This window comes from Coturnix japonica, chromosome 4 (genome assembly GCF_054131305.1).
Source record: "Coturnix japonica strain WE chromosome 4, WE-NBRP24, whole genome shotgun sequence".
Classification (NCBI taxonomy): domain Eukaryota; kingdom Metazoa; phylum Chordata; class Aves; order Galliformes; family Phasianidae; genus Coturnix; species Coturnix japonica.
This window is the reverse complement of record NC_140666.1, coordinates 50,309,693-50,334,260: the sequence shown is the minus strand read 5'-3', so window position 1 is coordinate 50,334,260 and position 24,568 is coordinate 50,309,693. Positions and strand designations below refer to the sequence as shown.

At 45.8% G+C, this 24,568-nt stretch overlaps 1 protein-coding gene across 9 annotated transcripts in view; it reads right to left on the bottom strand.

Moving 5' to 3' along the window:
* WDFY3 (WD repeat and FYVE domain containing 3) overlaps positions 1-21,957 on the bottom strand; it is a 127,505-nt gene extending 105,548 nt beyond the window's left edge. For 8 of the 9 annotated variants that reach the window (XM_015861628.3, XM_015861632.3, XM_085545156.1 and 5 more), the window contains exon 1: positions 21,596-21,957. The gene's annotated coding sequence lies outside the window, so the exon portion shown is untranslated. Of the gene's footprint in view, positions 1-2,295; positions 2,315-21,595 lie in introns of those variants that run through there. The other variant, XM_032444429.2, reaches the window with a different exon arrangement.
* Between the last annotated feature and the right edge of the window lie 2,611 nt (positions 21,958-24,568).

The window sequence follows — 24,568 nt, the reverse complement described above, 5'->3', positions numbered from 1 at the left end:
GCTGCAGCACAATTTTAGGTGCTATTTTACAACGTCTTGGGTGCACAGCAGGATGCTCTTTCTTTGTTTCAGTAAGTGGTTAAATTGTTCCAAATAATACACACCAAAGTAAGTAAAGATTTTTCTCTCTTAATTAGTGTCAACGTGCCAGTTTGCTCAATGCGGCCCAACTCAGTGGCGCTATATTACATAACAGAATCAATACATCACTGTGCTAATTTGAAGCTCATACTATTTGTTATTTACTCTTTAATTAATCACAAAATTACAGTCTCCCAACAGGGACTGAAGGTTGACCTGTATTAAAAAGCCACAGGCTATTGGTGGAGCAAAGTTGAAGCCAGGCTCTTCACAATGACCAATGCACAGTGGGAAAATGAGACAACAGGTAAAACCTGAAACAACAGAGGCTAAAACTTCTTGTAAAGGAATAACGTTCTTCCTGAGGACAGTCATCCAAGGAATTAGTGCTGAGGAAGGAGCAGTGTAGATGAGGAGCCAGCCAGTCCATACACTGTTCCCAGCAGTGCTCCTGCTCTGGGCTCAGCAGCTCTCATCCACATGTTCTCTGGGGCTGGGAAGGAATTGCTTGCAGGACAGCTTTGATTTCCGGGCTGCCAGCTGGTCTGAACAACAGCCTTCCTGGTCAGCAGGGCTAGGCTTTAAGGGCATGTATTGCAAGAAATGGCTTCCCCTCTAAATAAAATGTCACTGTTCATGGAAGGCTGTAACTCTTTTTTGCTGCATACCAGTCAACACTGCTTCAAAACTCAGTGTGGAAATGGCAGCAACCGAGCAAGTTGAGGGTGATATATAAATCCTAAAAATAAAGCCTCGCTTCTTTGTTTCATCATAGGCTTCATCAGAAATCTTCAACGGTGCAGCTACTAGATGTTTCAGTTTCCCAACAACCACCTATGAACTAAATATCCCAATAATAACCATGTGGGCCTGCAGTGCAAAATCAGAGATGAGCATTTAAAGTCAAAGACCATTGTCCCATTCAGAGACCTCAAACTTGAAAAGAGGAATCCCACAGCCTACACTGCTCAGCACCGGCACTCAGACTGAGGAAATTTATTTCTCTTTTAATCAAAGAGAACATGAAGGAACACTGATCGAGCTCTAAAAACAACTAAAAGAAGGGTTTGCACGCAGTCGCTCCAAAAGTTATGCAGAGTATTTCTGCTGGTCTGCTCCTTCCTCATTTGTCTCAAAGTAGCTCTCAGAAGTTTTAACTCAGCAGCCCGAGCTTCTGAGAAAGGCTTCACTTTACAACAGGATCGGCTCAAAGGAATGCTCACATGATGGGCTTCCATTTGCTCACACACTGTAACTAAACGTTAACTTTGTGCTTCTCTAAAAGAGCCTCCACACAGCAGACCTCATGCTGTTAAATTCATATTCAAAATTCAACCCAACTTTCCTCCATGTCTCCCCTGACAACTCCTCTGTTCGTTATTTCATTCACTGCTTCCTCCTCTCCTCTGAGATAGCAGATGAGAAAGGATTCTGGCCAAAGTCATCTCACTATGCACATTTCTGACCATAATTAGCGTGGATCACATTCAGTTCAGAAAATAACACCCGTTTTTACTGCCTACTTCACTGTGTAGCTGCCTACATTGCCTTGAAGTCCTAAAAAGCACAAATGAGAAGACTGCAGTTAACGTTTAGTTCCCAAAGTTCCATTTCTGTCAAAGCACGTATCCCGCACCAAGGAAACCTATTCTGCCAAGAGCTCAGACACGCACTGCGTAAAGAACATGGGTGAATGAGAACTTTGGCCTCAAAGCACAAGGCTGTGACAAAAATTCAGCAGGAAGTTAAGCTCCAGACCCAAATCATTGCAGAATGGACACTGACATGGGGGGAAAAAAGAGATGGAATTATCTAAAGCAAGGAAACATCATTTTCCAATGTGGAGCTGTGATGTCTCTTCACACATAGAATCATAGAATTACCCAGGTTGGAAAATACCTTGAAGATCATCAAGTCCAACCACAGCCTAACCAGTACCCTAACTCTAACAACCCTCCACTAAATCATATCCCTGAGCACCACATCCAAACAGCTCTTAAACACAACCAGGGATGGCGATTCAACCACTTCCCTGAGGAGCCTATTCCAGTACCTAGCTACCTTTTCTGCAAAGAAGTTCTTCCTAATACCCAACCTAAACTTGCCCTGGTGCAAACATACATGCAGCAACCTTACTCCTAGAGTGGTCCACACACTCAGTCACAGAGAGAAATGCTGAGAGAGAAACACCAACAGATGAAAAGTTTAACTTACTTTCCACAGTCATCCAGTTCTCCCTGTCACCATGGGCACATGATCGCACCTCAATCACTAATCATTTCCAAGAGCCGGGAGTTAATGGCTTTGCAAATGTGCAGATTCCAAGTGTGGATCTGCAGCTGTGCTGTGGTTGCTGTGGGGAGGCACAGGGGAATCCCCTCTGCCTTTTTGACTTATTTATTTATTTATTCCATTTGCTGATGGAAGGTGGGGGGGTGACTCACAGGGAGGGGGATGCAGCAGCTGACCCACGGTACAGCATGAACCCTCCTTCCCCTCAGCTCTTGCTCAACTTCCTCAAAATGTATTTTGAAGGATCTGTTCCTCCTTTACAAGAACCTCAGCGCTGCTCTTCTACAGTTTCATTCTCTGCTGCTCCTCTGAAACGTAACGATACAACAGCCCTACAAGTCCACTAAATGGGATCCAAGTTGCTCACAGTCATTTCACCTATCGTAAAGTTAAAACTCAAAAATAAAAATTAAAATTAATTATTTAATTAATTAAAATTAAAATCAATAAAAACAAAAATTAAAATTCCTATTTCTGTCTGAAGTGATTTTTGGCAAAAACAAATTGATACCAAAAAATATCCATAAAGGGAAAAGCGGGACCTAATATCTGAACATTTCATTACAGCCGTACTGCCTAAAAAATAACTGAACATGGAGAAAAAAAGATAAAAACTGTCAAGACATAAATCCTGTCTGTTAAAGCTATTTAAACTCTTGCTTACTTGTGGTCTGATTTGTTTTTAAGGGGAAAAACAACTAAAACAGAAACAGAATGTCACTGCGCAAACGCCAGCAGCAGGAGCACTGGGTTTGACTGTCATTCAGACACAGGCTAATCACAGTGTGATGACTGCAGCCTCCAACAGATGCTACACAGAAATGGCACACTTGGCCCGCTGCCCGCACCATTAAAATCAGTGTTCATAAAGCCAACCCTGGGTGGTGTTATTTTGAAGGAATTGGGTTTTTCAGAGCACCGTCATAACTCTTTCAGCTCACGATATGGAGACAAACAGCTGAACACCACAAATTAACAGAAGAACCACATTCGCAAAATGAGATGGATTTCATCAGAACTCAAGAAACACCACAGGAGTAATTGAGCTCATATATAACAGGAAGTTTTCCTCCCAGAGTGAACAGGTTGCCCAAGGAGGTTGTAGATGCCCCATCTCTGCAGACATTCAAGGCCAGGCTGGATGTGGCCCTGTGCAGCCTGTTCTGGTGGATGGCAACACTGCACATAGCAGGGGGTTGAAACTAGATGAGCATTGTGGTCCTTTTCAATCCAGGCCATTCTATGATTCCATGATTATTGATGTCAGCACCTTCCCAGTTTGCCCTGGTATTAGACTATCACTAGATCTTGTTCTGCTTTTAAGCCTGACTGACACTGGGCCTGTGTAATTTTCAAGAGCTTTCAGACACTCATCTTGCAACACAAGCATCAGTTAAGGTGAAATTGCTTCCTCTGAAGATATCAATTTCAACAATAAGATGTTGCTGTTTTTGCAATGAAATGTGGCCACTTGGGTTTTGTTCCTGATCAAATATGAAATGGAAAGCAGTTTTAAACAGTGTGAACAAATACCACTCTGATAGAAATGTTTCATGTCTACTTAACTGGCGATGCAGGTTTGATTTATTCCTGCAGAGTGAAGTTGCAATGGACAGGAGACTGAAATAGTTTTAAGAAAATGGGCATTTTATGGATACGTTCTTTGTAGCTGGTTGTATATGAAATTCCAGCAGCAATCCACAGAGGAGAATTCACATCTCAGTCTGTGATGCCTCCAAGAGCTGTACTGACTGTAAAGTCACCTGCTCCTCATATCCAGCATCACCCTCACACCACCACACACTGGTGCTGACATCTAACTGCAACTTGAAACTCACATAGAAATGCCCCTTCCCATCGTCTATGACAGAAAATAAAACCTCTAGTAACCAACTCAATGGTGCACTGAGTCAAGAAGGGAAACTGAAATGTAGACAGCAGCAGCTTGGAAAAGAAACCACCAGATTTAAAGAAAGAAAAAAAACCAACCACTCTCTAAAGCAGCCAAGAAACCACTTCCTCCTAAATTGCTCAATTTCTGAGATTTCTAGCTCAGCTGCTGACTACTTCAGAACCTACTAATGAAAAAAGGCCTTCAAAGTTATTATTCTTTATTAGATCCCAGTTAATGTGCTATCACAACCAAAGAGTTGCACTCCAGGAGGAGTGGGCACTTCGTATATAGATAAATAGATATACACTATGTATACTTTGCTTTAATTATCAAAACTGCTAGAAAGTGATTAAAACCCTTTGGGGGGGGGGGGGGGGGGGAGAATACTACCTCCCACTATCAAACAAACCAACCCCAAGGACCACATGTCAAGGCAGGCATCAGGAGGCGAAACAAAAACCCCTTAGGAACATCCTGCAACATTCAAACAATTATCTTCTCTCTTGCAGTGAAGAAGGCAAAGAGAGACTCCTAGCAAGACACTCAACTTCAGGTTCTTAAAGAATAGCCATCAGTTTGGATTTTGGCAAAGCTCTGAGGCAAGTTCCTGAACTAAGCAAATTTAGAGATAAAGGTGGATCTGACACACATCTCAAAACAGCCAGTTAGAGATTGATTTCCAAATCCCTTCCATTGCTGCATTAATGAAATAAATAATGCAACTGCTCTTGTGCTGCCAGAACTGTAGGGCTGAGGTCTGAGCTCCAATGGCCCTCCCCAGCTACAGAAGCAATGCAATAACACAGTGACAAGTGTGACCACCAGAAATGGATTGAATATGCAGCAGAGTGAGGCTGTACTTGAGAAATATAATATAGAAACCAGAAAGAAATGTTCCTCCCATGAAAAGTCTGGGGAGTAGAGGTACGAACAGAAGAGCCTGGAATATATGTGACACATCACTCTTTCAACTGCAAAAAAGAACACCTTCTGTATGTACAGTATCTGTAAAGCAGACTGAAGCATGCTTCCATAAAAGCAACTCCAACAAAACCAGCTCACACCAAGAGGACAGTTTGCTATGATAGACTGTACTTGTACAGATCTCTACCCAAACATTCAGTCCCCAGTGAAGACACTAAGCAAGAAAATGCATCTTTTGCACTACTTCTTTAGCATAACACTTACCAAGTCAATACAGATTTTAAATGCTTGATGCCCAAATTGCTTCCTGGCATTTATGACTGGCATAGACCACATTCGCTATGGAAACCCAAGAAATTCAGCAACCAACACACTATCACAGACCAACCATCTTTTCTCATGTATTGGGACCACACAGAGTATACTCAGTTATACTCAGTTTATCTGTAAGCAAAAACCTGCAGGACAGGTTTCCAAGGGCTCCCACCCCATAGTCCTGAGCGGCACACATAGATATCTGAAGGCTTAAACAGATCACAATGACTTACCTGGGGCCACTGAAACTACACACAACCTCAGACAGAGAGAGCATGACAAAGTGCCACCTGGAAATGAAATGCAAATAAAGCAAGATTTACAGTAGTTTTACAAAGCACCCATTGTATGATTATATGTAATTATTCTGTTGCTTTTATTACTGCAGTGGGATCACTCGTCTAGAAAAGACTTACAACTGACTTGCCTTCTACATGGGAGAACTGTATGTTATTTGGGGATCCAAAGCGTATGTGTGCATGGAGGGGAATGGAAAGAAATGTATCCCAGGCCCATCCTCTGAAGGATGAAGAAACCACCAGATATTTCCTTTATTCTAATATCGTGAGAACAGGAAATCCTAACTTTTGACCTTAGCACAGGCAAAGGCCGTTTATAGCAAAATTTCACTTGGATCTAAGCAAATGTTTGGGTTTTGTTTTCTTTCTAATGACATCCATAAAGCGTGAAGCAATTCTCATTAAAAACTAACCTTTCTCTATCCGTTTCTCACTTTGAACGTTACACAAGGGCAGCTTTATTTTGCAGCACACTGAACTGAAGAGTAAAAGCAAAACAAACGAGATGCTGCCTGACAGACATTGGGGGGAGTAGGAAACAACGGCACGGGAAAGAAAAGAAGTTTGCAAAAAGAACCAGGCTGCAGGGGTTGGGAGAAAGGGAGAGAAGATGATGATTTAAAATAAAACCAAGTAGCAAACAGCACAGCAGCAGCTGGTGCCCAGGGACTGGGAAGGACTCGGGCTCCACAACAACAGCGTCAGTTGCATAATCACTGCTGCCTGACAGCTTATACAATGTCCGCCCCTATCCTCATCAGGGAAACAAATCAGCAACAAAAAAACATCCTCTCAGCCCACAGGGCAAGTAAGCGAACTGCCACATGTTAAATGTTACTACAGGCAAGAGCCTCTAGTTTCAAATGCTACTTTTTAGCTTACTTCAACATAAAACATTCATTCCTACGTTACTCCTCACTAAAAACCATCTTATTTTCCCTAAAAACATGTCCTCTTACCACTGCCAAGCCACAAGAATCCACCACCTGGCCTTTCCAGCCCTGCTCTTGCAAGACACATCCGTGCTGTTGGAAGCTGCAATTAAGGCCAAACTGCAGGAATCAAGAGCTCTGCTGTCACCGTGGAACTTTACGAGTTCTGTGGCTTTTGGAACCCTGGAGACCAAGAGACCTCAAGTACTAAGACCTGCAGTTGGATATTTTGCAGACACCTACTGCAGGAGTGGCAACATATTTCTAACAGAAATGGAGATGAAAGAACCACGGAAGTTCACATTGCTTAAGATGGGCAAAGGAGGTTTTCCCCGAATGGCTGTGCCTTGCATGGACCTGTGTGCTGTGCCATGGAACAAAGAAGGAAAGGGAGCTTTGACTCAGGTGTGACAGACCTCAATCACACTGCACGCTGATTAAAGGGCAGCTGATTTGCAGCTTGTCGGCACGGAATCAATACAGATAACTCTAACCTAATTACAGTCCTCTCATTCAGGTCTTGAACCACAAGAACAGAAGCTTTACCTCCTCTTCCAAAAATCTGCATTTCTCCAGTTATACCTCCTCCTCTGCTCTCACCCTCATCTCTTTGGTTCTTCCTACCTCTAGGTCAGGAGGTTTAAATCTTCCCACTGTGATTTGGGCTCATGGCCCAACGCTGCTGCATTGCAGAGTCAGCAAAGACATGATGCAGCAATACTCTTGGATCTCTTTGGATATGAAAATAGATGTCATTGCTGCCAAACACTGAAAGCCATCCAGAGACCCCAAGGCACTTCAGAAAAAAAATGAAAACCCACAGCAGTGACGCCAAGATGGTTGTCCTGGCTATTTTAAGTCCTGTTAGTGCTCTGAATATTGCAGACCTCTCTGACGGTGCAAATACAGCACAATCATTTGCTTGCCTGCTCATTGCCTCAACCTCAAGAAGCAGCCTTTGCTCAGCAAGGACGACTACCAGCAGCAGAGACAGAAACTGGTGGTTCCCCTTGGGGTGGGAATACCACCATCTGAGTTCCAGTGGCAGCAGAGATGAACTTCACAATAAAGTGAGATGCTCAACACATTGCCCACAAGCCACTTTGGACTGTCAGTTTCTGAATAAGTAAACTGGTGAGAACAGACCCATCTCTAGCAAAGGGAGACAGAGAAGTTTCTAACCCCAATGCCTTTGTACGCGCAAGATATTCAGAGATGGGAAAATACATGAAGACCTGCTTTTCTCCACTCAGCTCCTGAATTCCAAAGGGGCCTCAGGCAAATGACACAGATGCTACTCGAGTTCATCTTACAAGGGGAATCATGAACGCAGTACAACTGACATGAAAGAAAAAAGGGCTACTGAAATACCCACTGCACTGAGACCACACTGAGAACAGCCTACTTCCAGCCACACTATCTCCAGCTCCCCACTACTTCCACCTCATCATTTCAGCAAGTGCAAATGGAAGCTAAGCTGCAGCCTCTTAAATATACAGCTGCCTCCTACAAGTCATGCCTGTAAATCTTCCTCTCCTGCAGTTCCAAACACGTGTCAACTTCAAATTGTTCACTTGAGGTGAGTCACAGTGCTCTACTATGACAGTATGTTTGGCTCAACTGCCCTCATTTTGCTTCAGCTCAGTGCTCAGGGAAGGGCTCCCTTCCCTCTCCCAGCAGCCCACGCACAGCTCACAGCAGAAGGGGCTCCTTCCCAGCCACATGAGTTCTCTGCGATGCTCTCACACCTCACAACTGACTTTCTGCAGCACCCTAAAACACAAACTGGAAAATACAGTCTCTGCCCCTTCCAGGAGGTAGCTCAGCAGCTCCTTCTGAAACCCAACAGCTTGCAAGTCAAAGACAAGTGTGACTACCTAAATCATTCTATTTCTTCAAACTCTGATCCCAGAACATCTCCCACCTGCATACAATGGACAGCAAAACATACCACCTCTATGCCACAACAGTCTATTGTGGTCACCACAGCCATGTCGTAGCCAGCTACAACTCCAGAGGCAGTGACCACGTCAGTGGTAATTCATCAGCAACCTCCACAACCAGCTGCAGCTCATTTAAAACTTTGCTTTCCCTGGTATAATGGATTGCTGCAGAGAGCAGTAACCCAACCCTTAAAATCCCTTATTGCAAACACGCTACAAAGCAGCACAGCTTTGTAACTAATGTCTCAGCTCAGAATTAAATAAGCCACTTACCTTTTCTAATGCTTCCACAGCAACTCAGCCTTTTGGATAAAGACCCTGCACCAACTGATTAGCAGTCCCCTCACTCCCTTCACAGCTCTTTGGCAAACAACGATAACATTTCACACTTTCAAGGACTCCTGCTTCACTCATTCAAAGAGAAAAGCAACTCCAGCCCACACCTATAACAGTGGAATGCTCCCAGGAGCAGCCGTGCTCCAGGACTCCAGCATTCCAAAGCTGGCACTGAATGTTAGCAGGACACGGGGAAATGGTTTTAAGTTAAAAGAGGGAAGATTTAGGTTGGATGTTAGGGGGAAGTTCTTCATTAGGAGAGTGGTGAGGCCCTGGAACAGGCTGCCCAGGGAGGTTGTGGATGCCCCATCCTTGGAGGTGTTCAAGACCAGGTTGGACGGGGCCCAGGGCAACCTGATCTAGTAAATGTGTATGTTTGGTGGCCCTGCCAGGCAGGGGGGTTGGAACTACATGATCCTTGAGGTCCCTTCCAACCCGGGTCATTCTGTGATTCTGTGATATGTAAATTTAGTTAAAGGACAGATACCCAAACATTAAAGAACAAGCAAGTCAGAAATCTCACCACTAAGCCTCCGATGCTGCCGCGATACCCACTTCCTAACCCACAGGAAAGTGGTTTGCATAAGATGCAACGCGCTGATAAGCTTACACATCTGAAAGATCATCAGTCTTAATGGATCACTATTTAGGTGCCAAGGGTTGCTCCGTAGCTGATATTTTCCGATTAAACAGCTCTCTACAAGTATGACCATGAAACCAGAGTCTAAGGTAATGGGAATCAAGGATGTTTGGAAGGCAATCACTTCTTTTCAAGGCTGTGTGGGTATCCTAAATGTCTCTTCCAAATACAGCCAGCCAAGTGCTCCAAGCCAGAAGAGTCTGTGTCCCAAGAAATCTTCCCAGGTAAATTAAAAGTCTCTCCTTCTGCAAAGGGAGATGGAAAAGAAAGGAGCAGAACAGAAGAGAAGGAACTGAGAAAACAGATAAACTCAAGCAATGTGAGATGTCAATACAATCCCAGAGTTAAATAAGCTCAAATCATCTGAAGCAATTCAGAAAACAACCAACCAACATCTAATTGCTTGCTGTATTTTCCCTTTTACGTTTAGGGATAATGAATAAGATTTCTGTATTTAAACATTAAAATAAAGGGTGAAGGGCAGGAGGGGAAGAAGAGTGTTGGGCAGGGCCTCAGCCCACCATCCCTGTGCTGCTCTCCAGAGCTCCTTGCCTGTTCCACAGCATTTCTAGGAAGGCACTGAAGGAATTCTCTGTAGCAACCTTTCTCGAAGAGGTATTTTGGCCTCGGTCCAAAGTGTATGTTTTAAAACTGAAGACCAATAGACTGTATCACAAACAAATCTCTTGAAAACCCACTGAAGTTTTTAAAGGAGTTTTCTTTGAAGGGCAGAGAATTGAGGTTATGACCAAAACAACAGCATAAAGGACAAACGAACACTCTGGTAGAACAGCATCCCAGCACACAAACTCTCTCCTTACCTTGCTTGCTTTGTCACAAGCAAAGCTGTTTGCAAGAGCAGAACAGCAGACTAAAACAAAACAAAAAGCAAGGCAAAATAATACATTTGTTCCATTTAAAATGCTCCCAGGAGCACATGGCAGATGTAAGGAGCTGGCGCTACAAGAGAAACACCAACTGTGGAGCAGAGATGGGATTCCCCTACTAGTAGCAAGCTGGCAGAACCTTTCACCCTGCCTGTCCAGACACATCCACATACCACATGGAAGCAGCTGAAAAGCTTCTAATCATGTTGCTGTAAGTAGGGTGTATGTTCAAACAGCACCTCCTCTATCGAGTGCAATTACTCAACAGTGCGGCCAGATGTGCCCAAGAGGGGCTGCAAACAAGCATCAGCGACCTCTGAGATGAAGGAAATGGGAGTAGGAATAACAGCTCCAGATGGCGGAAGACCAAATAGCATCAAAGGCAGAAAGCAAATATTCCTTTCCCAAATTCCAAAACATTTTCCTCTGATGAGAGAGGAGGGGCCAAAAGCTCAGTGCAAGCCCAAACAGGCCAGCTACGGCTATTTGTCTGACTGAAAGATGGTGAGAGAAACTAAATCTCACAGAACCGCAGCTCCTTCTCTGGAGATATTCAAGACCCACCTGGACGCCTACCTGTGTGACCTGCTGTAGGGAACCTGCTTTGGCAGGGGGGTTGGGCTCGATGATCTCTAGAGGTCCCTTCCAACCCCTACAGTTCTGTGATTCTGTGATCATTTTCCTCAGCTTGCAAGTCTGCCAGCACAGGTTCTGTCAGAGGGTCAGAAGGGAATCAGGCTTCCAAAAGCTGCTTGAGCACACAGTGCTTCCCTCCAGCACACTCTGCCCCATTGATAATACAGCCAGCAGAATGGAAATCAAAGAGAAATTCAAGACCAAGCTCTGCGACATTACTGCTCAGACAAGCAACTGTAGTTCAGATTTTACAGACTCCTTTCTAAAAGACATTTCTATTTACTATCTCATCCACTTCATTAAATTGTTTGGCTTGAGATGAACACAGCCTCTGAACACAGGTACAGCCATTGCCTACCCAAGCAAGCGCATCCTGCTCAGCATCATTACACTGATATCATCAGCTCAGCAACTTTCCTTTAATCATATTAAAAGCACACCAGGTCAGTGAGCCAATACAAACAATAACCAACAGAAGCCAGCCATTCACGAGCCTCACTAGCCTAGCTGGTTGAATATACCAGATAGATAACAACACCTGGCTGCTAATGGAGCAAGCTCTATGGATCTCTTCAGGAACAAGGCACCTTCTAACATCACCCACTGCAGTCCAGCCAAATGTACAGCTGCATGCATGGGAAGAAGGCAGCCAGGCTGCAAAGAGCACAGACCCTAGCAGCCAAAGGGGGAGGGCCAAAGCAGACAAGAAATGTTACTCCGCATACAGCACTGACGTTCTTGCAGGATGTAAAGCTGAAGAAGGCACTTTGAATACAAGTGATGACTATCAATCGCTTTAATGAGTGGTCTTGGTTTCTTTTCATTGTTTTTTTCTTTTGTTTTTAACACTGAGAGGTAAGATTATTACTGAAGGGCAACAGAAAGTTCAAAAGTAACTGGGTTAGGTTACCTTCTCTGTATGCAAATGGTTATCTGTACAGCACAGGGCTCTGGAAATGAGCACACAACAGCATCGCACCGTGCCCAGGAAGGGAAACAAACTCTCTTTCACTCTGGCAATTAGACTTAGGAGAGCAACAATGAGCCAATGGGACAGATAACCAACCATGGGGGGCTCTCCCAGCACAGAGGCACTCACACAGCAGAAGACATTTCCACTCCACTAAAAGCTGCCAGGAGCAGCGCAGTGATAATGTAGCGTTTATGTGGAAAAACAGCCACTTCTGTTTCTATAGGATCTATTACGATCATCCAAGTGCCAGATCCTTCATAAGGCAGTTGCTTTCAGCTAGGAAGGGACACTGCAGAGAGTGACAAGGTGTCACATATTTGCAGATCCATTCCTGAATCTTAGATGCTCTTGGTCCTTTGTTTCGCCCCTCTCCCTTTTCCACACCTTTTATTGAAAAGGCTGTAACTTACACCAGGCTAATTACTCATCAAGATATACACCAAACACTTCAAGATACAGACTGAGACTCTGCACAACAAATAGCAGAAAGAGTAAACTACCAAGAGGAACACGACTGGAGATAGCATTGCATTTCCAGCACAAGCATCCAGCCCACCGTGTGGCTGTAGCAGTTCTTCCCAACCCTGTTCAAAACACGCTTACGTTCTTGGAATCCCATCACAACACTCATTATAAAGCAGGATAGAAGAGAGTGAAAAGCTCACTGATGGCAAAATACTTAAGCATAAAAATAAAGAGAAGGAAGGGGAGACAACCAGGATATCTCTGAAGAAGAAAGAAATGGCATAAAGACAGCGCACCAAAATCACGCACAGATCTATCGTGCTTCTGACCTTCAGTTTATAAATAGCAGAAGGAGACAGTGAAAATGGAAAGCGGGAAAGATAAATTAGAAGAAACACGTAACAAAACTCACTACCGCTCTTGCAGAGTTTGCCGTAATTAAGGAAAAGCGTTATTCTTCCACTGGATGCAATGAATGCTGCCATACCTCCAATCAACAGCTTTAAAAGCACGGCTATAAATCCTCATGCACTGGGGAGACAGGTTGCTTAGGCAGCAGCCTTCCCTACGGACAAGCAATTGCACGCAGCAGCCACAAAAGCTCTTCTTCCTCCACCCTTCAAACCTCTCGCTGGTGGCCGCAGTCAGACCATTGGTAGCCAATGCTGTATTTTTCCTCAATGCACAAAGCCTGGAAACAAGTATTTGTGAGCACTGAAGAAAGAAAACACCACTCTTCTTTCTCCTGGACACAGTTCAGTGTGTGTAAGCTTTATTCTAACAGCAGCTGATGACAGAGCTGGAGGGGAACAGTCCACTTACTTTTTAACCCAGCACTCCGTGTTACAGTCAACTGATGGACTTCAAAAGAATAAAGTCCTAGAACATGTTTGCCAGACTGCTTTTTCTGCTCGGCTCCTATAGAAATACCTACTGGTCATTAGCAAAGAAACTGGGAGGAGGGAAGAGATTTATTCTGCTTGTTTTACTTTTTATTGCTGGATTTTGCTTGTTAACTGGCAGACTGGCCACGGCCAAGTAAACAGCCACTGACACAAGAGTGAAAGGAAAAAGGACAAGACTCTTGGCAAAACGCTGTTACAAGATTCTTCAAGGTATCTGCAGACAAATCCCTTCTGTCCAATGTATGTAAATGGCAGCAATACGTGTAGTACTGAGAAGATAACAGAAAGAATTAAGGTTTTTAATCGAGCCTCTGTTTTTCATTCATGTGCACAAAGCTATTTGTCTTGCTGAAGTATTTCCATACATTAACATGAATGTTAACATGTGAGCATACCATGCTTTTTATTTTCCCTTCTGAACCACCAAAACCATCCATAAATCCTGAACAAGTCAGTTCTGCTACAAGCCCGGATTACTCAGAGACTTCTTAAAATGCAGACACTAAGGAATGCCTTGCAAAGCCAATGTTCTTGGTTCTATTTTTCAAGTTAATACCCAACTTCCAGTCAGGTTGGAGTATTTCCAACAGAGCTCCTTTCCCCATCGCCCCTTACTGATTAACTATGAGCTCGTCCCCTTGAACATATACCACAAGCAAAGTAGAAGGGTCAAAGGACATATACTGTTTATAGCCAATTTGCTTAAGTTCACAAAAGCAACAGACCATCCCCTGGACAAAGGAGGAGCCCTTCAAATGTGCTGACTTTCAGGGAGCTTCTATTAGTGTCTGCTGGGAAGGAACAGAGGCAGCCCAAAGCCGTTCATTGCCATCACACAAAAGAGAGCTTCAGATCAGGTACAGATCCCACTGTGACACACAGAGATGTTATAATATCCACTATTTCCATCATCCAACACATAACAAAGGATCTTACTGTCTTCATTATCGTTACTGTGGAGCTACTGGGAAGTGAACCAAAACCAAAAGGTGTATTCCAGTGGCACAAAAACCTCCCCACCTTCCCACTCCAAAGCAGAGTTCAGAGAAGGACAACCACCAGAACACAAGCACAGCTCAGCAGGGTCTCTGCTGCTTCACCACAACCCTCAGTGTAACGCTACAGCACAGGCCTGAACCAAACTCTGCACAAGGGGAGCAGCTACTAACAATATTATCACTTCATTCTTAAAAGTAATTGAGATAAGCTCAGTCTTGCACATTGTGCTCCTATTATCTTTCCAGTTAAAGTTTCTGCAGGCAGCCTCTACAAACAGGCTGTGAGAACAGCCCCGCTCCTCCTCTTTTCTAAACAATGATGTCAAAGAGCACGAGCAGGAAGGACGGGGGAAGTCTGTCTTCCAAATGGATTCTGCCTGTGCCAGAGGAAGCTCAGGCCTCACCTTGCTACATTCTGTGTTTCAGAGAAACAGCAACTATATGGAAGGAATGCATTCCATATCTCATTAAAAACATATATATAGGTATATATCTCTATATATAAATATATATTTAAAGACACACACAGTTTGGTGGAAAACATTCTTCCAAGGACACTATTTGTAAATAGACACTTCCTTTATTTAAATAAGCATCAATTGTTCAGATCTGCGTGCGCATCTGAAGCACATATGTACGTGTTTTACTAAAATAAAACCAGACCATAGCTTTATATATGTAACAACAGCCTTACATATGTAACAGGTCACTGGGCTATGCCAACCAGAGGAATGGCAAAGGACTTCTAGCATGCAGCAAGGAATCCACTTTTTTCCCCTGGATCTATGGTCATGTTCCCATAAGAATCAAAGTGAAGCACTTCTGGCTCCAAAAACTGCAGTGATCAGCCAGAGGTGTTGCTGCTGCACCTTCCAACTCCAGCACACTGAGAAGTTTTACTTAGGAAGTATTACTTCTCGGAAAGGGTAGTGAGGCATTGGAATGCACTGCCCAGGGAGGTGGTGGAGTTATCAACCATGAGAGTGTTCAAGAAACGTTTGGATGTGGTGTTGAGGAATATGATTTAGCCGGGAAGTATTGGGAATGGTTGGACTAGATGATCTTCTAGGTCTTTTCCAACCTTGATAATTCTGTGATTCTGTGAAGTTGAAGGAGGAACTCCCTCACTATCTCAGGACCCACTCAAAATCTGAATTCAACTTCCCTCACTGTCCTATCAGCTCATCCTAAATGTTCAGAACAGTGAAACTTTTGCAAACCTAATTAACAAGGAAATGGTCATCCTTTTCAATTGTATCCATGGAGATTTTGTTTTTATTCTGTTGTACCTCACTGCCATGTGGCCCCAGACTCGAGCATCAGCATCTCGATGGTGGTATGGTACATACCATTTCATATCCTGTTTATAAGGTCTGCTTACTTCTGGCTGGTCAGAGATGCTTCCTTTCTTCTGCAAACCTAACGAAACTCACAAATACAATGAACTTACTTTGTCAGAGAGGAAATCAACAACAAGGCTATTGCCAGCTCTGATCATATCCTTCTCAATCTCCTAACAGTTGTGACACCCAACTCCCAGCATTCTGCCACATGAATATTTCAAACCTGTTTCAAGTCTCAGTTGAAAACACACAGTTTGCATGTATTACCAAGCACACACTGCATGCTCAAGGCTCAGAAGCCTAAAAGCAAATTAATTTATTCCACACCTGTAAAATATATTTATGCAATAGCTTTCAAACCACCACAACTGCAGGTCGGCATGCTGACATTAGAACTCTTAGGCTAGCAACCCCCAAGAACACCCAGATTTTACATTAAGAAACACACTCCATTCGCTTTGTTTGTCATTCTTCCAAGCGGTACATTCTGTTCTGCGAGCACTCATGCAAATAGAAAGCTAGGCCTCCATCTCAGCCCTGGCTCTCAAGTGAAGATATAGGACCTCCATAAAATGCCATTAGTAGTTAGTCTATCTGGGCAAGAGAGCAATTGCAGAGAGGATGCTGAGGACCACAAATGGCATTCGGAATGGTATGGAGGTGAGGCTTGGCACAAGAGCAGCAGACAGCTGTTATATTATTGTCAGCCTGCGATGAAAGCGTTCTTTCCTGTTCCCGGATCAGACCACTAAAGCTCGCCCTCTGCCACCCCACAAAGCTCCAAAAGCTTCTGGCATTAAAACAAACCGACATGGTAGGGGAAGGCAGATAATTTCTGAGCACGACACAGTAATTCCACACAACATCTGCCCTTCCCAGCTCCCTGCACAGTGGGTCCGGGAGCAGCAAACACTCCCATTGCCTCAGAAGCCTCTGTGACGTGAAGTCTAAGGTCAATGGAGTGCCCACCAGCAACAGGCCCACTGCAAACCACACAACAGCACACAGCATGATGCATCTCAGACAGGGGCTGGCACTGACCATGACAAGCGCACTTCCATCTGATTCACCTTCTTGACTACCTTTATTCTCCCTCAGGTACCCGTTCCTCTTCCTTTGGGGATTTTCCATCATCTGAGCATTAGAAATTACTTGTTTAGAAGTTCTCTTTGCAAGCAAAGGTGATATTTTGTCATCTTTTTCACTGAAAAGCACAAGCAGTTTTCTGGTATGCATTTTTTCCCTTTTAAATACTACGTGCTTTCTGAGCACCCCAGGGGTTTTCTTAGCCCTGCAATTTCTCTCTCTCTATTCCCACAGTATCAAATTCTACAAGTAAGGGATATACTCACAGTGCCACGTAGCCAAAATCAAACTTCAGAAAGCCCAGGGTGCACACACTGCCTTCCTTCCTATTGTAGTTCAGTTTAGTTTTGGTTCTCAGACAGAGCTGGGGGCAGCAGGTGACACCTGCTCCAAACAGCACTAAAGCTCAGTCTGCTTGCTGAAGAAACACACCGTCAGCTGCTGCTTCACAAAGAACATGGCACTGCTTCCAGCCACTGTGAGATTTTAATATATCTTCATTTAAAAGTAGCAAACACACCTGGAAATGTAAGAACATAAAGCACACTCTGCCTGGCACAGTGACACAGAAGGAAAGTAACAGCGAGACAATGCAGGTTGAGCTACTCAGGAATAAGAAAATCCACTTCTTTGAATTCTTTTCAGATTTATTATGGCCTACACAGCGACTTGGCCAACCTGCTCAATGCTCCTTCCTTGTAATAAACACATTGTAACACAATGCATCACATGCAAATAACAACAGAGTTTGCACAAGTCAGAGATGAAGCATTCTCTTAATGCACGTTTCATTGTTATAATTAAGATGCATCCACATCACCTCTTTTATTCCTTAATGGCCACCCAAAAACGTAAAGCCATGTGCTTTCACAGCGCTCAGTGTGACCTTGCTGTTCACTTCATGTAGCTCGCTCTTCCCCAGCACAATACTGCTCTATTGCTTTTGCAAGTTTGGAAGATATTTATTAGATGTGGTACAGCCAATGCTGCAAATCTGTTACTATTCAGTGATACAACAAGGGCATCAGCAGTTACATAGAATCATAGAATTACTCAAGTTGGAAAAGACCTTGAAGATCATCAAGTCCAACTGCAGCCTAATCAGAACCCTAACTCTAACAACCCTCCACTAAATCATATCCCTGAGCACCACATCCAAACGGCTCTTAAACACATCCAAGGATGGCGATTCAACCACCTCCCTGGGGAGCCTATTCCAGTACCTAACCACCCTTTCTGTAAAGAAGTTCTTCCTAATATCCAACCTAAACTTACCCTGGAGCAACTTGAGGCCATTTCCCCTTATCCTGTCACTTGTCACTAGTGAGAAGAGACCTGCCCCGCTCTCACTGTAAGAACCTTTCAGGTACTGGAAGAGGGCGATAAGGTCTCCCCTCAGCCTCCTCTTACATGCTTAAGAGAGGCTGAATCCTGTATGGGACATCGACGAAGCACCAGAAAGAACAAAGCAACCAACACCATTTTCCCTTAAAAGAAAAGGATCCAAGGGGTGGTGTCTGGTTCTCACTGGATCTAATTCCACCTAAGTGGCAAACACTATTTCTCCCAGTTCCAACACGGTCAGTCCTACTGCCGCGGCCTCAATTTTGCTCAGTGAGAAGGGTGAAAAAAACATATACCCATATACAAGAGAGTCCCCTGCCATTATTCAAGACTCCCAAAGCACCAGCATCGCTTTAGGAGTCACATCAATCACGTGTTCCTGCTCAGAAGAGAAATGAGAAAACATGAGAGGGAGACAGGAATAGAGGAAGCAGCAGCACTGCCCGTGGGACAGCCAACCAACCCCAGGGTGCACAGGAGCCTCATAACAACCCCCTGCCTCTGCTACACAGCCCAGGTGCGAGAGGTCCGGCATCAGGAGGTGGAGCTTCCAGCAGAAGTCAACAGCAGATCCATGAGTGAGACTTGCTTATCCCGAGCTGAGCACAGAGCACTGAGTTAACGAGACATCCTGCAGCAGTTCCTTCAGGGTGCCTATGTAACAAAGCGAGTATTTTCTGAAAGTAAAACAGCATTGCCAACAATTCAAAGAAAGAAACAACGCAAGCATTTGTCATGAGCTGGACGTTTCAACTACCACCTACCAACAACGACGACAACAAACCACGGTGAACTAAAAGCTTTAAGACAAAACCATGCAAAAATCAACCGTTTTATTTCCCCATGTGCATGCATGTATTATGGCCCGATGGCATCCAGTTTACCATTTCAAATGCAGGTTTTATTACAGCAACATGTGCAAAATCTATCAGAAAGGTGAGCACTGGGGGGTGAATTAGAAGCGAGATATGTGGTTTCTCACATTAAATTGTATCGCAGTCCAGCTCCTCCCCCCCAAAATCTGTTTATTTTGGGCGGATGATATAAGACTTCCTTAGAGCAGGAAGTCCTGCAAGTCAGAGGCCACTGCTGAGCCAATATTTCCAGTATTTTGCAATAGGAACTTTAAATCCCTCATAAACATGAACAGAACGGCCAATCGGCATCCGCACAATTAACCTGCAGCACTTTAGCAATGAGGGACCAACCATTTGCTTTCCTTCACGCAGTTCTGCTCAGCAGACTTACAGAAACTGAGGCGAACCCCCACGACCCGACAGCACAAAACATCTGCCAGCAGCAATTGGGAGGCACAACGCTGGGCTCCAACTCTGCCGTTTCTAAACAACCTCATGACAGCCTTGAGTATCTTCCAACAGGAAACCAACATCCATCCACACTCACCATCACCTCCACACACTGCTCAGCCCAGCAGTCTTCCACATGCTAAGAAATACAACTGAGCATAGTTTTCTCTTTTACTTAACATCTTCCCATTACTGTTCTGAAGGCAAATTTGCCCTTGCAGTGATGCAATGCATCGCCATGAGGCAGCTGATCTCAGGGCACAGAAGTGCAAATGAGGAACCAGTTTACCAGAAGGGCTAACTCATAGAAGCCTTGAGATGGAAACGCTGCAATGCATTTCTATAAGAGTGCTGAAGCTATTAAGTATCACAGCAGCACTGTGACTAACTAGCTTCACTCAACTGAACAGATGATCAGCTCGCTAAGAACTGCCATACAACCCCAGCCACACTACAGTGTTACTCTCAGCTCGGCAGCCTAAAACTGTTGGGCAAATTGGAGAAACAAACAGGTCCACTGCCCAGCAAATACATACCAAAGTGAAGAACACCACTCGCTGAGAGTCTGTTCTAGCACCACAGATATTCCAGGCATTCTTCTACTCCAAATATTCTGCTGTCCCCAGCATTCAGTATTGCAGAGCTGCCTCCAGCTGAACTACACAGATCCACAGCAAACAGCACAGAAATACCCTTTGTGATCCAAACTTGTACCTGGAGCTGGATTGCCAGCACTTCGTTACCAGTATCACTGTGTAGATGCAATATTAACAGGGCTTCATGTTTCTAGCACCAAGGCTGGGATCTCTACAAAGTATTCTGCTTTATCAACACGCCTGTCTGTAGCCTAACAGCAAAGGGAAGGAGGCAATTGTCTCATTGAGACTGACCAACTCATGAAGCAATGAACACACTCCATGTTTGTGAATGCTACAAGTGTATCCACACACTGTAGGACACGTGAGATACCACACAAATACCAGTCCATGCACACTGTGCACACAGCCACCCCCACAGTGCTGCTGCTTGAGATACACCTGCCTTGGCACCAAAACATGCCACAGATGCACAAAACGTGTCCTGATGCCATCATGACAGCTCCCTGCACAACCAGCCCAGCTTGGGGGGATGAGATGCTGAAACCCAACACGACTGGAGCCCTCTGAGGCCACCTCTGAGTGGATGGTCCCTGGGGAGGTGTCACACAACTGTACCCAAGGCACACATAGGCACACAGCAGCCACATGGCTCACAGGCTGAGCTCATGCACTAGCCAATTGTGCCTACTAACGCAACATGTAACATCTACCTTTCCTAACAGGAAACCTAGCATATTCCATGGTGAAATATAATGCCCCAGTATACACACAACTACAACTGCCAACTAACCAAAACCCAGCCAGAAAAATAAGCCCAGGTCTCACTGGTCCACAGAGGAATCCTTCTGGGAGTTACTCTTGTTAAACACACAAAAAAGCAGGTAGGCCACTCACGAAACCACAGCTGAAAATAAGCACATTTATCCTCCTGCACTGCCGCCCGCCTCCATCTCTCTCTTCACGCCGACATCCCCAGCCCCAGCTGGGAGCCACGGCCCTCATCCCTCAAGGTGAGTACCGCCGTTCGGTCGGAGACCACGGGCGAAATAAACAAACTACGTTGTGACGAAGACAACGACGAAACCCGGGCGCCCCCCCCCAGCAGGTGCCTGCGGGAAGGCCGCCCGGCCCGGCCCTCGCCTCCCCGGGAACAACAAAGGCCGCCGGGCTCCCTCAGGGCTCCTCCAGGCCGGGCTCCGGCGGGGCCCGCGCGGTGAGAAGGGCCGCTGGAAAGAAATCCGTACAAAATAGAGAACGCGACGGCCGGAACGGGCCGCCAAAGGCACCTGCCGGGCCATCCCCCCCAAGCCCGCACGGCACCCCCGCAGCACGGCGGGGCCTGCGGCGGAGCGACAAAGCGGCGGGGCCCGGTGTAGGGCGGTGGGCACTCACTCACCGGGAGGCGATGAGCTCTGGCGGGGCCGCTGCTGCCGGCCCGGCCCGCCGGGGCGGGGGAGAGGGCGGCGGGCGGGCGGCCCCTCTTTGCTCTTCGCTTCTTTCGCTCCGCGGGCGCGGCGCGGGGGTCAGGCGAGCGGGTGGCCGCGGCGGGGCGGTGCGGGCCGGGCCGGGAGGGCGGCTCCCCCGCTGAGGCCCGGGAGGGCTCCGGCGGGAGGCGCCGCCGCCGCTGCAGCGTCCTGACCGCGGGGTCGTTCCGGCCCCATCAAGGCCGGGCAGAACCGGGAGGGCCGCGCGAGGCGGGGCGGGGGGAGCGGGGCCGCTCCCCGCGGCGGCTGGTGGCCATCTTAGTCCTCCTCCTCCTCCGCGGCGCAGAGTGCCCCCTCCCCGCCAGGCTGCTGCCTCCTCCCTCCGCTCCTCCTCCTCCTCCCGGCTGGCTCTCGCGGCCCGGCCCGGCCACCTGAGGAGACCGGGTGGGGAATGGCGGGAGGAGGGAGCGACCCCTCAGGGAGCGCGGGCACTGCGAGCTCACCTCTGCTCCGTCCGTGGTGGTTTATTAAAAAATTATTATTATTATTAACAATTATGCTGGGTTTTAGTAGTTTGGCTTTCCCTTGGAGTCCCGCGGAAGGCTCTGTGCCTTCCATTTCCTCAGACAAAGATCCCCCCGGCAGGCACCCACCGCGCCGTGCCCTGAGGAGAACGGAGCGCTGCCGACACGGGACAGGAGGATGGGACCCTTCGTACGGCCTTTGGTCACTGAGGGGAAGGAAGCCCACCGGGTGTCCCTGCTGCGGGGCACAAAAGGACGGTACATCACGGAATGGCATCAAGTTGCAGCAGGGAAGGTTCGGGTCGGGTATTAGGAAACATTTCTTCTCTGATACACTGGTGATACATTGGCACAGGCTGCCCAGGGAGGTGGTGCAGTCACCATCCCTGGAGGTGTTCAGGAAACTCGGAGATGTGGCACTGAGGGCTGTGGTTGGATTTGATGAACTCAGAGGTCTTTTCCAGCCTTAATGATCCCATGATTTATGCTGTCATCCCTACAGTTCTGATGCTGGAATGCAGAGATAGTTACTTTTTTCCTAATATATTCCTTACAGATTCCACCATGGAGTAATGTTCACCCACCCACACCTCATGGGAAGGGTACAAAGGTACACCCACGCCTGTGTCCATTAGCCCTTCTGCCTTCTTCCATCAACTGCAAACTCATTTCCTTCAAGACATCAGCTATTAACAACAGTTCGCCTTCCAGCACTTTGCTTTTTCATTTACAAAATCTCTTTCCAAAGCCCTCACTGAAGGGACTGAGCAGTTTGGAGAATGGCTGCAGGGGTAAATGCAATGAGAACTAACATGCAGAGCATGAAGGGCCTGTGTGTTTCACGGGTAAATGAGCACAATAAACTTGCCTCTTGACTATGGTATCACATCTTATTAAGTGAAGCTGGGCACCTGAGGACAAAGGGAGTCTATGCCATTTACCCCATCTTCCAAAGCTGGACATTAATATCAAAAATGCTATTCTATCTAGTATTTTAACAATGCCGTGGATCAACGGCTGGACAAGATGACCTCAGAGCTCTGCTCCAACTTTACTGATGCTATGAATCTACGATTCGTACTCACTGCTATACAACTTTTCACCTCATTCTTATTTATGTAGAAGAGATCTCTGTTTAAGACTTATGGATGTGTGAGATGAGCCCTTGGCTCCTGAGGACAGTGAGGTCCTGGCACAGGCTGCCCAGAGAAGCTGTGGATGCCCCATCCATCCCTGGAAGTGGAGGTCAGGTTGGATGGGGCCCTGGGCAGCCTGATGTGGGGGGCAGCCAGACCACGGCAGGGGGTTGGGGCAGGTGGGCTTTAAGGTCTCCTCCAACCTAAGCCATTCTATGGTTTTATGATTCTACTCTGTGATCCCTAAGGAGACAAAGTATGTACTCACTGAAGGTGAAAATATGACCCAAACAAAGAAATAAAAAGAAATCCACTCCATGTGACTAAAAAGTAAAAGGAAGGACAAGCTAATAACATCCTAACATCCTTATCTACACAACGTAATCCCACCTTTACTCATTAGAAGTATATCCCTACACTCACTGCATCAACAGGAGCAAAATTTAGACCAAATCAGGAGACCTGCCTGAGCTAATGACTCGTGTTGGAATGCAGCCCGCGGGTCTGTTACAGTGCCTGCATTGTTTCTGTGCAGGATAACCAATGAACAATAAGCGCCATGAGAGAAATTATGCCTGGAATACCAGTTACAGCCCTCGTACAACAACTGTAGTACAATCAGTACCAGCTCTTAAACACTCAGCACTCTGTACCTGCAAAAAAAGGGGACTTTATGTTGCATGTAGAACATCCTGTCTATTTTTTGCCTACTTTCACCCACTTTTTGGGCTTTTTAACCTCTTCCTCAACCAGTTTCTCTCTGCACAACCATTTTTCTCAGCCTTCTCACCCCAAGTGTCTCATCCCAAGCATCCTTGTGTCTGTACCACGCTGAACCAATTCTCCCTCCTTGAGGGAAGGCCAAGATGAAAGTTGGTAGAGCAGCTGTTGGTGCTACGAAACCACCAAGAACTACATCTCATTCCATAGGAAGTGTATATGCGTGTTTCCCTGCAAGCCAGGTGTTTTTGAGAGTACCTTCTCTTTTATCAGTATGTCATGGCAATCTAGAAGCCAAAAAGCTCCATGTACTACCAGGCAGAATTTATCCCCTTTGGGTATATTTTCATTCTGGACTGCAGCAAGGGGAATCTCAGATTTAATCAGCTTGTTTCAACAGTAATTTCACTTACTATGCAAGATAGAGACAGCGAACAGCACACAGCAGTTACCCATCATAAAACAAACAAATCTTCTCTCTGTAATGTATGTGTAGGAGGAAACTTGCATCTTTCATATGTAAAGGATTAACACATCTATCTTACCAGCTGTACTAAGAATCAAA